The following is a 12,734-nucleotide window of genomic DNA, read 5'->3' on the forward strand; positions in this document are numbered from 1 at the left end:
TGAAGCTTCAGTCTTCTCACCCTTGACCTTTAACCCTTTCAACCTTCAGCCCTATTGTGTTGTGTGGACCAACAGCAGTTCTCAACCTGTGGGTGGAGACACATTTTTGGAGGGTATCAAATGACTCTTTTGGGTTGGGGAGTCACCTAAGACTATTGGAAAACCCAGATATTTACATTACAATTCATAACAGTAGCAAAATTTCAATTATAAAGTAGCAATGAGACTAATTTATGGTGGTGGTGGGGTGTCACCATAACATGGGGAACCAGATTAATGGGTTGCAGCCTTGGGAAGGCTGAGAACCCTGCTCTAGAGTTTAAGCCACTGCTATTTCCCACTGTAAGGAAATTTAAACGTTCCCTCCAAAGGACTCAAAGCCATCAACAACGAAATGAAAATTACAATAGACTAACAGGGAAAAGTCCACAACCGATTTATTAATGAAATGTGTTCATGTACAAAAACCATGTAGAATATAAAAACTCGGGTTCAATGACAGAGAATGTATAAGGCCTTGGGTTTGAGGCCCAGCACCAAAAAGGAGGAGCCAAAAATAAATAAATACTCAAAGATGACATTAAACAGTAAGAACTTGGATGCCATTCTGTATAGGACAAAGGGAAATGGGATGTTATAGTCACTTTAGATGGTTAGCAAAGTCTTGTTAGAGAAAATGATCAAATGTGAAGAGTAGATCGTACCACAGAACCAAGTCCTCTGGTCTGGGTGTGCTGTTTGAGTGCCCTTAATTTACTGTCTTAATTAATAATTTGGCAGTAAGCAGATTGAAGGTGGCTATGTTTCTCTTTGGTAAATCTGGTCCCTTGTGGATGACAGACCCTCAGAGAAAATAACTTCTTGCTTTAGGAAAGGCTGAAGAGTGAGGGACTGTGGGGGACAAGTCAGGGAGATGTTGAGTCTGTTTCTGCTTATTAAAGTATCCAGCGCCATCTACCTCGCATCCTACCTCTCAGTTGCGATGACCACAGGTTGCACCACCACAACTGGCTGGTGTGTCACTTGCTCCAACAACTTGAGGTTGGAGGACAGCAAGCACCACAGGAAATAATTTGCATGACTCAGTAGTGCCTCCCCTTGAGTCATCTGAGTTGCAAGTTCCCAAGCTCTGCTTGTTCCAGAGGGACAGTCATTCACCCTCATTGGTCAGGGAGCAGCTGCGGTGTGCTATATGGGACACACTGTGTCAAGGGAAGGAGTGCACTAGACTAGGGGTGACAGGATTTGGGCATTCTGTGTGGAAAGGGGTTCACTTATCATCACCATCTTTCTGGTAATATCTCATATACTTCAGGGTTTCCTCAGAGGTTGTCCCACCCTAAAGGTTGTTTCCTCCCAACACTATTTATATAAGTAGCATGGGAGAACACCAGCCCCACAGAGAACAGGAAGGGATCACATCGATCCTGTCCTCATGGTGGGAGTCAGTGGTCCTGACTCTGGAGACTTCATGAGGTCTGGGCATTTTGGAGGAACTGAACCTGAGCCAGAACTGGAATTGGAGCCTTGAACGTGGCTTTGGCGAATGGAGTCCAAGGCTTTGGTAACACAGACAATAGCATCCTTTAAGGGCAAAGGGTCGGTGCTGTAGGCGAGCCTTTGGAATATGTAGCCTTTCCTTTTATAGGGAGAGAGGGTGAACCTGATGCTAGAAGTTTCTGCTGGAAACACAACTCTGGTTTTTGCATTCATGTCTTCCGTTGCGATACAGCACAAAATGGCAAAAGAAGAAAAGTAGATTTAGGTAAAAAAAACCCAAAGACTTGGAAAGAGTAATTTTAACGCTTTATTCCTTAACTGTGTGACCTTTAATTCCGAACTCTAATCTTTGCTCCTTGGTTGAAGTAAAGCTCAATTAATAATCTTTTTGTTTTGTTTTGTTTTTGTTTTTGTTTTTTTGAGACAGGGTTTCTCTGTGTAGTCCTGGCTGTCCTGGAACTCACTCTGTAGACCAGGCTGGCCTTGAACTCAGAAATCTGCCTGCCTCTGCCTCCCAAGTGCTGAGATCAAAGGTATGCACCACCACCGCCCAGCTCGATTAATAATCTTAAGCATCAATGGACTTCATCTATTGAATGGAACTATTTAGAGTGTGGATATTACACATATTCCCCAATAATGATGCCTTTTGCTCCTTAAGAACCTACCCATGGTATTTATTCAAAGAAGGGCTAGGAATGCCACATCACCAAGGCTCACCCTCTTGAGAGCATTCATTGGCTCTTTCTAAGAGGGTCAATCTCTTGCCATCTCTTTGCACAGAATCTCTTTGGGTCCTTGAACTCTAAGGGTGATTGTGGAATAAAGAAATGACAGACACATGGACACAGGAATGCTAGGGTTGGGTGATCTCAGCTCTCGGATGAGAAGCTACAGTGACCCAGAAGCTCAGCCTTTCATTGTGTCTGGTTGAATGAACATGCATGGGTATTGCATACAGATGAATAAGGAGGTGGGGTTAGGCTATCTCAGTAGGGGCAGTCCTCAGACCACAAACATAAACACGGTGTGTTTGTGTGTGTGTGTGTTTGTGTGTGTGTGTGTATGTGTGTGTGTATATGTGTGTGTGTATGTGTGTGTGTGTGTGTGTGTGTGTGTGTGTGATTATGGAGGAAAACTTTCTGCACACTGTATCATATCCACACATGGGACCAAGGAAGGCCATTTTTTTTTTCTGGGTTGAAGACACTGGGACTCTGGACATATTCCATGCCCATGTCAAACAATACATGTTCACTCAGAATTCTACTCACTCCCTACAATTTTCTGTCTTTAGATCCCTCACAGAGGCTTATGATGTGAGTTCATTTAGGGTAGTGAAATAGCACAGTATTAGCCTAACATCCTTACCTGTGAACCCTAGGCAGCCTACAGAGAGGCCTTTCTTATCCCCTTCACCTTCATACGCTTGCTTCATCTGTGTCTCAAGTTCCTAAGAGGCCTTGAGACAGCGTTATGACATCGCTTAGCCAACGTATGCGGCCGTGGGAACTCAATACCTGCCTTTCCCAGTCTTCAGAGTTTTTCTTTCATTTTCAAATCTCTCTGTCTCCATGCATGTGCGTGTGCGTGCGTGCGAGTGTGCGTGTGTGTGTGTGTGTGTGTGTGTAGTCCCATGTGCAGGAGCATTTCTGTATGAATGCGCTGAGGCCCAAACTTAGCATTAGGTGACCTCCTCCACATCTTCCCACCTTATATTAAGGTAAGGTCTCTCCACCTCCTCTGGCTGGGTGAGCTGCCCCGAATGCCCAGCTTTTACACTGGTTCTGGGGATCCACACTCTAGTCCTCATTCTGAGGCCCCTCCCTCCCTCTTTTGTAATTATCCTGAAATGACAAGAAGACCGGGTTCTACACGGTCAATGTAAGGAAAATGCTCTCACCTCATCTGTGCTGGGCCCCAAAGAGCGGGGCCTGGCTCTATCTACTGAGTCTCACAGGTAGTAGCTTCTTTGGATCTTCTCCCACGGCTCCTGCCGCCACGGATAACTGAGCCAGCCCAAGCAGGCCGCTGCTGAGGAAGGGTTCCATCAACCCTGCTTGTTGTTTTGGATTTTCTCTGTGCTTGGAAGCCTGTCATCTGGAGTTCTCCCTGCCAGCCTGGTTGGCCTGAGATCTTCCTGAACCATCCTAAATAACTGCCTGACGTCATCGAGTGTCAAGGATCTTTTAAGTGTGACAGGGCACCAAACTTCTAACCCCTTCATTTTTTCCATCATTAAAGTGTTGGTCTTGAAACTTCAAACCAGACTTTCTCCATCTTTGCCTTGAACCCACAGCATGGCATCCTGCCTTCCGCGGTATTTCCTGAGCTTCCGGTAATTGGAGAGAGAAGGGGGAGGGGGGAGACTGCAGTTTCCTGTAAAGCCTAGCCTAACACCTTCTAGGATCAAAACAAAAGAGAAAAATCCTCCATTTTCTTGTCTTACACATCTAAAATCCAAACCAGCTGTCAGCTCAAGTCGTGAAGGCATCGCTGAGTGCTGAGCCCATTTGTGATTTTCTCGGCTTACCACACTTATGTCATGCAGGAAATGATTTTGACTAGTCTGGGCAGGTTCTCTATTGTCCTGGATACCCACCGTGGCAGTGGCAGTGATTCACAGCTGAGGGACTTGCAAATACTCTATTGCTGTGTGTTTCTCCTTCCTTCTTTCTAATGATACAAATGCAGATTTGGGGGTGGGGGGTATCTGAGAGTACAGAGGACTAATTGATTTAAACATTTAATGATTTGAAATTATTTTAATTCTCATTTGCTGTTCTCCCTCAGAAGATGATTCACAGCTGTACCACTCCCTCTATCCATGGTAAAACTTCATCATGAGCCATTCCTTTTTTTTTTTTTTTTTTTTTTTTTTTTGGTTTTTTTTCAAGACAGGGTTTCTCTGTGTAGCCCTGGCTGTCCTGGAACTCACTCTGTAGACCTCGAACTCAGAAATCTGCCTGCCTTTGCCTCCCAAGTGCTGGGATTACAGGAGTGCACCACCACTGCCCGGCTATCATGCACCATTCCTAGTCTTATAAACTCTAGGTTAATACAACAACAACAAAATTAGCATGGCCAGGAAGGTGGCCGGCTGAGTAAAAAGGGAGAAGACTCAGTCGGTAAAAGCGATTGTTATGTAAGCCCAACAATTTGAGTTAATTCCTGGGACTCATGGAAAAGGCTGAATACCATGGCATGTCCTGTAATCCTGACACTCCTTCGGTAAGATGGAAGGCAGAGACAGGAGAATCTTCCAGAATCTCATGGGATATTGAGCCTGGAGTATTCAGAGCAATAGGAGATTCTAGATGAGGTGGAAGGAAAGAACTGACTCTTAACATGTTGTCTAAACTACACATATGCGCACACTTGCACAAACACACAGCAAATAAATAAAAATCTAAATCATCACTTTTCTGAGTAGGTGATAAGGTTAGGTTCATAGGAGAGCGATTCATATAAATAGCTCAAAGCCATAACGGAATCAACCTAACAATTTCTCTTTCAACAGTTGAAGAATTCATTCTTGGGTATTTGTGCTGAAATGGACTGAAAACAGAAGTCAAAACATCATACTAGTTAGTTAACAAGAGGTTGTTCTGGTACATACAGGAAGGTGTATTGGAAATTGAGATAATTTCCAATTATCACACAATTCCAGTCAAATGTGAGTCTAGTCCTTTGCTGGGCTCTGGATCTGATGCTTTGCATATATATTTCAATATATTATATATATTCATGTATATATATACATATATATTCATGTACACACACACACACACACACACACATTTGTTGAAACAAGGTCTGGATCCACAGCCCAGGCTGACCTAAGATTCATAATCCACCTGCCTCTGGTTGCAGTGAGAATCTGGGTCTCTTAACAAAACAAAAGCCACAGAAATAGAATGTGGTTTTGTTTTAATCCTGGGAGCAGGATACAGGGCTGCTTTAGATGGACCACAGCAGCTGACTATGATTTGCCTCGTGCTTTAGCAGGGGTGTGATTTTGCCAGCTACAGATGGTTTCTGCGATTGTGTGGCACTGTGTGATGTTGGGAATTCTGGGGACTTTTCAGAGGGTCCATAAACGCTAGGATACTACTGGGTGTCATAGTTGGTTGCTGTTGGTTGAAATTTGTTAAGTAGTCCATGCACAAAGAAGAAATTAGACATTCTGATGGTAAAGGTCAAACTTGTCCCAAGGATCTAGACACCCCTAATCACCAGGAAGTAAGAAGTCTACTGAAAATGTCTCCCCCTTTCTGACCTCTGACCTTATTCAGGGATCGCTTTCCTTTTCTCTCTGTCCTTTTTTTCTTTCTTATCTAGTGTTAGGGGATTGAAAGGGTGGAAGAAAAGAGAATTCACAGAGTGGCAAAAAGATATCTACCTTTGCCCCCCTGGGTCCAGGCATTGCAGCTGCGCACCATATGTCAGGCTTTGCTCTACACTTGTTTTGATGCAGGTAAGATGCTTGGGATGAGGACTGCAGGAGGAGACACATTATGAAGCTGGGATCACCACAGCGAACCTGAGTGTGAATGGCTGAGCATTACTACACACATATCCCACGAGTCAGTGGACGACGGAACACAGCTACATCACACCATCACAGCAGCAGAGTGTGAACAGGAGATGAACAATTTCCCAGATGTGATGATTACTATGTACAAGAGAAAAAAAAAAAAAGCTACACTTCCCTCTCCAAGAATCTAACCCACCAGGCAGAGACGAATATTTCAATTAAAGAGTTTGACATGTAGAAACAAATGGTTCGGTCGGTCCCCACCAGGTCCAAACACAATAGCGTGTGGGTAAAAAGATGTGGCCAGGGGTTTCACCTGGCTGATGCTGGAAGGCTTCCTGAAGAAGCTAGAGTTGAGTAAAGGATGAACAACACATTTGCCAGTGTTTGCAAGGACAAAAGTGGTCTGGGTGGAACTTCGCAGAAATAGAGATTCCTGGGTTTGACATCAGCCTCCCTGGGATGAGGTTCTGTGCAAGCAGCTCAGATGCAAAACTAGAATCGGGCCAGTCAGGAGGCTCAGGTCTGTTGAGGGACTATGAATAGACTCTGGAAGGGACATCTTGGGGCTGTGATTGGGAGAGCTAGCCATTTTTCACCTATTCAGAACCCTCAATACGAAGAATTAAATGAAGCATAGTTCTTGATTTACATTGAAGATGAAATCCTTGGATGTGAAGATTGTAAAAGATGCTTAGTTTTTTTATCTGACAAGGCAAAGGCTTTCTACGGAACAAGGGAGACAGTTTAAAAGGCTAGCCACTGTCAGCATGTTGGTGTATACTCATAATCCCAGCACGGAGGCAGAAGAATCAGAAATCTGAGGTGAATTTGGGCTGTGTAGCCAGAACCTATCTCAAAAAAACAAAAATCAGCTGGGTGTGGTGGTACACACCTTTAATCCCACCACTTAAAAGACAGAGGCACGTGGATCTCTGAGCTTGAGGCCAGCCTGGTTTACAGCCCAGGAAAATCAGGGGCTACACAGAGAAACCCTGTCTCGAAACTGTCCCCCCCCAAGCAAACATGAGACATAAGGCATGTCAAAACACCCACTCAAAACAACAACAGTAAAGGAGGCATAATATCATTTGGTAGACAAATGTTTCCTCTAAAAAAACAGAAAGTAAATACTTTGGATTGTACAGACCATATGGTCTCTGTCACAGCTTTTAATCCATTCCAATGTAGAACAAACACAATGTTAGACAATGTACAAATGAATACGCAAGTCTATCTCCCAATAAAACTTTATGGATGCTGAAATAGAATTTTATGTAACATGCACATGTTACAAAATGTTACTCTTTAAAATTTTTGTTTTCAACCATTTAAAGATATAAATTCTTGGGCTTGGGATAAAGCCCCATACATAGACAAGCCAATGCTTATGTAATATGCACAAAGCCTTGGACTTGATCCTTTAGCATTACAAAAATAAATAAAAGTAAATAAATTCTTATTATTCCCAGTAGCCCAGAGATGCAGACAACGTATGCACATACGTTCTGGGCAAGTATTCAGCCTTAGCCTGAAGGACATTGTGCTAAGTGAAGCAAGCCACTCGAGGAGAGACAAATATTGTATGACTCTGCTTACGTGAAGCATCTCACCACATAGAAGCAAGAAATAGAATAAGACTCACCAAAGGCTTGGGGCAGGGCAGGGGTTGGGGTGAAGGTTGGTTAATGGTTATAGAATTTCAATTTTACAAGATGAATGAATTGTGGGGATTAACTTCCTAACAAAGCAAGCACACTTAACACGACTGAACTAGACATTCAAAACAGGTACATTTTACGGCTGTATTTTCAACGCTACAATTAAAAAGAGGTGAGTTCTTCCACTTAAGCCTGGCAGATTTGGTTATTCCTTTTTTTTTTCAAACTATAATTACAAAGGAAAAAGAGAGTCTTCTTCACTACACAGAAACAGGCAGTAGACTCTTGAGACATTCCAAATCCATGCTTCTCAGCGACCCTAGCAAGTCCTCTAACCACAAGGAGTGGGAAGGCTAGCTCCTGAAAGGCCCCCCCCCCACCAGTCTATGAAAGTTCTGTAAATGTGCTTTTAAATGAAATCCACGAACATTTTAAAACCCTAGTCCATAATGCATGCTGTTTTAATGTAAACTTGGCTTTCACTGCTCTAAGAAAAAAATCGGTAGAAACCTTTGCTTGTTCCTGATCAGTGAGGCCGGAAGGGTCCTTCAGTGAACACTTTCCCCAGAGTGGGCTGCCTTTCCATTGGTCCGTTTGGCTGTCCATTCCCAAACACTAAGCCCTGAGGCACCCCAAATATCGAAGCCTCTTCAAAGTGAGGATGGCTAGCCACTTAGTGGTTTCTCTCCAGAATGGCCAGTGCTCAGGTGTCTAATAGTCATTCTGTTCTGTCTAAAAGGTTTTAGGTCGATTTCTTTCCCCACTCTAAGCATGCTTTCTTATCTACTTTTTCTTCTTTAGTGCTGAAGATTGAACTCATGGCTTTGTACAAGCGAGGCAAGTATTTTACCCCCCAAGCTAAATCTCTAACAAGACCTGAGCATCTGGTTTCTAGAGCTTGCTTTCTGAGCTGCTGTCTCAGCATCCCCCAGTCTTCCCCAAGAGAGTGGTGTCCCACTTTCTCGACACAGCCTCCCCTGAACCCTACAGTTCACCTGATGGCTCACTCCTGATGATAATTCCTGATCACAGGTACCCATCAGCATAGCTTAACACGGGGCATTTCATGGTTGGCCCCCCAAAATCTTGTTCTGATTACTCATCTCTCCCTGTCCCCAACCCCTGGTGACCAGAACTTTCTCACTGCCCCAATAGTTCTGCCTTTTCTGGAAGAGGTGAAACCCCTTCAGATTAGCTTCTCCTAAGTGGATACTTTGTAAAATAAAAAGCAGTATGTGTTCCTACGTGTTCTCGAGCTGGATGATAAGTTTACATTCTGCATTCAGTTCACAGGGACAGCTGGATCGTATAGGGACACAGTCTGAGTTTTGCTGAGTGACAGGAGAAGCCAACTAGGGATTGTAAATGATAATCTCCAAAGTGGAAAATTGGCTGTGGAAAATCAGGGTTTGATTGACAGCCCCCTTTTCCATAATTCCTCCTTCTGGTTCACATCTTACCTTGGTCTGCTCCCCCCACCCCCCACCCCCCAGCCCCCACCACCATTGTCTCTTCTCAGAGCACTGGCGAGACTTGGTCCTCAGTGTATTACCAGCAGGCTATACACATCAGTAATTAAGCAAAAAAGCTGCCCTTGTTTAACAAGGTGCTCTGACAGACAACCTGCAGGTGTGTGGGGTGGGGTGGAGGGGTGGGTATTAACATCCCTGAGTCCAATCTAGAACCTTTAATAGTAACAAGATACTCCTAAACAAGCAATCTTTCAGAGAGATGGCAAATGCTAAGGGGTCCGGGAGGAAAGGAAACGTCAGAATGTGGGTCCTGCTGACCCGAAAACTTGGCTTTGGTCTGGGATGAATATACTGTGGCTAGTTTCCAAAGCACCCCTTACCCTCAACGCGATTCTGGTTTTGGGAGTTTACAATCACACCAGACACATTGATTGAGGGGTGGGCGTAAGGGCAACTAAGGTTTTAACGAGTCCGTGTACCCTCATACTAAACATTCAGGATTGCAAACCACTGGTCTGAAAGCCCCCAAAGAGTGAGGGTATGGGACTGGAAGGTTCTGGAAGGCTGGGGAACTGTGTAGAGGGTTTGTTAATAGGAGACCCACTCCCTCCTGCATCTTCTGAGCAATACTCAACTCTCCAATCAGATCCTGGTCAGTGTCCTCTGGGGCGGGGAGTCCAGTCTTGAGACCACAGGGGGGCCCTTTCTGCTGTCTCAAGCCACCTGGAGCTCCTAAGTAGGCATGATGTGTCTGCTAAAGCCATTTTATTCATCTCTTTTCTAAAACACCAGCTCCTAGTTTGTGGTTCTTAAGAGTTTTCTCCAAAGAGAATCCCAACTCTAAAACTGCCTTCAAATTATTAATATTTTATTAATATTAATATTTATTAATTATAGTGTTGCTGTTAAATTTGTCCCCGATAGTAACTCTATCCGACAGCATCTTTAGGAAGATTCCATCTCTCTTTGTGTACGCTTATATCTTTTACCCTCATCTCTGGTCCGCAATAAAAGCAGCCCGGTGCCCAGAGCATCCAAGTTCTGAACCCCACTCGCCATCCCTCCTGTCCCCAAACTCTTCTTCTATGCCTATGGGTAGAGAACAGATCGCCCAAGGACCTCCCTTTCGGGGCAGCATTAGCAGGGGTACGAACCCAGGGTGATGCCCAACTTAGGGACCCAAGGGCTCAGGAGCCGAGTGGAGGGGCGGCGGCCTGGCCGGCGGGTCCCCAGGCTCCTCCCCTGGGGTGGCCGAGCAGGAAGCGGGGCGGGCACGGCGCGGGGGCGCGCGGGGCGTGCGAGCGGGCGCGGGGCCCGGCGCCGGGGGTATGCGCGGGTCTGGGCGGGCAGCCCCGGCGCACAGCCGCGGCCCGGGCGCACGGCGCGGGGCGGAAAAGCCTGTTTACACAGACTGCACACCGCCTGGGGAATAATGCAGTAAAGGAAGTGAGCAGGCTCGGCCTGACTGCTCCAACTTCCTGCTCTCACACACACCAGAGGGGGTGGGGGGTGAGAGAAAAAAAAAAAGAGGAGCGAGAGAAAGAAAAAAAAAGAGGGGGGAAATCAGGATCTCATTACAAGAGCAACAGACCGTCTGCAGACGCCTGTCAGCATGGAAAGTCGGGGGCTTTCGCCCGGTTCCTCCTAGAAATCTCCCCAAGAAGACTCCCAAACGCCCCCCCTCATCTGGGTAGGTTGCAGGACTGCTTGCCTGTTGCTCCGGCGCTTGCAAAGTTTTCTTCGGGCTAGTTTTTTTTTTCCTTTATTATTATTATTTTTTCTCCTTTTCCCTTCTTTCTTTTCTTTGGCTGGTGGGGGTGGGGCTGTGGGCGCTGTGGGGTGGGTTGTGGACTGTGTTGGGGGAGGATGGGGGTGCGTCCCCGCGGGGGAGGATGCTGCGCGCCGTTACCGCCACCGGCGCCACCCCGGGAGCTCATGCTCGGGCCTGGGGGTTGCTCTGGAAAGGCAGAAGGGGACACCCGGAGTGCAAGCTCCCGCATCCCTGCAGCGAGGCTCCCGGGGCTCTGGGACTGGGGATGGTGGCCGGAGCGGGCTGCGTGGCTGGAGACTGGATTGTCGCTGACCCCCAGCCGGGGTTGCGATCCGGATCCCTTCAGAATGGGCACCGAGGCGCCGAGTGTTCAGATCCAGGGAAGGGCACAGAGGTGGAGAGGGAGCCGAGGACTTGGGCAGGGGAGATGTGGGGCCTGGGGCTACGTCCACTCTCGATGGGCAGGTGACCCTCACCCAGGTCACCCGCCCCAGGCGCACGCCCAGTCAAATGGACATTTAAAAGCCGGTCGAGTCAGCTAGTCCAGAGTCGGATTTGGGAGATGGGCCGGGCAAGGGATGATCTTGAAACTCTCAGCTCTTTAACTTCTAACTGCCTGCTGGCCTGTAATGTTATTGGAACTTTTTTTTTTTTTAGGAGGGGGGATTACATTGGGGGGGGGGCGGGAGGTAACAAAATTAAATGGTCTCTGTTTTGTTACGTTTTTTTGAACCGAATCATTCCGAGGATAAGCTGCAGTTACGTGGTGGGTGGGGGTGGAAGCAAGAAAGGCTATTTCAGAAACTGCAAAAGGGGCTTTTTAGAAGGAAAAAAAAAAGAGTGTCGGGAGAGTTTCTGGCTTGTCTGGAAACGGCAAGACTAATTGCCGTGCGCTTCCGCTTTGAAACTGGCTGCAGACAGCATCTTGAAAATGACTCACTGAGGAGCTCACAAAGAAACTGTGGCTTGCTGCTTCTCAGGTTTATGTAGTTGTGCCTTTTACAGTTTCCTTTGTAGTATTCGAGGCCCCCCCCCCTTCCCTGGCGACCCCCTCCTACCCTCCCCTTTTTGAAAGCCCCTCGCTGGCCTATAACTCCCTGAAGTGCTCTAACCGAGGTGGGGGCAGTTGGGGGGTGTGTGTACTGGGGGGTGGGGGGAGGCCGAGTTGGTTTTGGAGTTGGCTGGGGAGAGGGTTAAAGGGATTCTGCTGCTGCAGGGGGAAAAATGTTCCTTGAATTTTCCACTGGCTGCAGGAAGAGAGAGTCCTTTAGTCATTGCTAAGTAATGTCTACACACACACACACACACACACACCGACTAATCTCATTGGGAGTTTCCGCTACTCCGCACAGGAGGGGTTTTGTGTAAGCCACTGTCCTGCAGAGCTAGGCGAGTCACAGCCTTTATTGACTTAGAGGTCCCTTCTCCACCCCGCCAGCCTTTCTAGGGCACAGTCTCAAAAAACTTGGAAGTCCCTTTGGCCATTTTGGGTCTCAAGTAAACATGCTTTCCTGGGAGTGGGGGGGGGGGGTGGTGTGGAGGGAAAAGAGAGAGAGAGAGAGAGAGAGAGAGAGAGAGAGTTCTGTGTTCTGTTTTGTTCTCTGTTGTGCGATCAACTTTTACACAAACACAAATGCCTGCCCATCCTCTCTCACCTGTGCCTCTGCTTTGTAGGGGTGAGGGGTGGGAGGGGTAGGTCTGGTCGGGCTGGGAAACCCAGCATGTTCCAGGCATCTATTAGTGAACCTAAATCGATTTACGAGCCCCATTGCCCAACAAAAAATATTCTCTGG

At 46.6% G+C, this 12,734-nt stretch overlaps 1 protein-coding gene across 3 annotated transcripts in view; it reads left to right on the forward strand.

The window, feature by feature from the left end:
- Window positions 1–10,454: 10,454 nt before the first annotated feature.
- The window catches only part of Elk3 (ETS transcription factor ELK3), a 59,641-nt gene continuing 57,361 nt past the window's right edge, over window positions 10,455–12,734 (forward strand). For 2 of the 3 annotated variants that reach the window (XR_007974608.1, XM_052165297.1), the window contains exon 1: window positions 10,456–10,860. The gene's annotated coding sequence lies outside the window, so the exon portion shown is untranslated. Of the gene's footprint in view, window positions 10,861–12,734 lie in introns of all 3 variants that reach the window. The other variant, XM_052165298.1, reaches the window with a different exon arrangement.

Source organism: Apodemus sylvaticus, chromosome 20 (assembly GCF_947179515.1).
Source record: "Apodemus sylvaticus chromosome 20, mApoSyl1.1, whole genome shotgun sequence".
NCBI classification, from domain to species: domain Eukaryota; kingdom Metazoa; phylum Chordata; class Mammalia; order Rodentia; family Muridae; genus Apodemus; species Apodemus sylvaticus.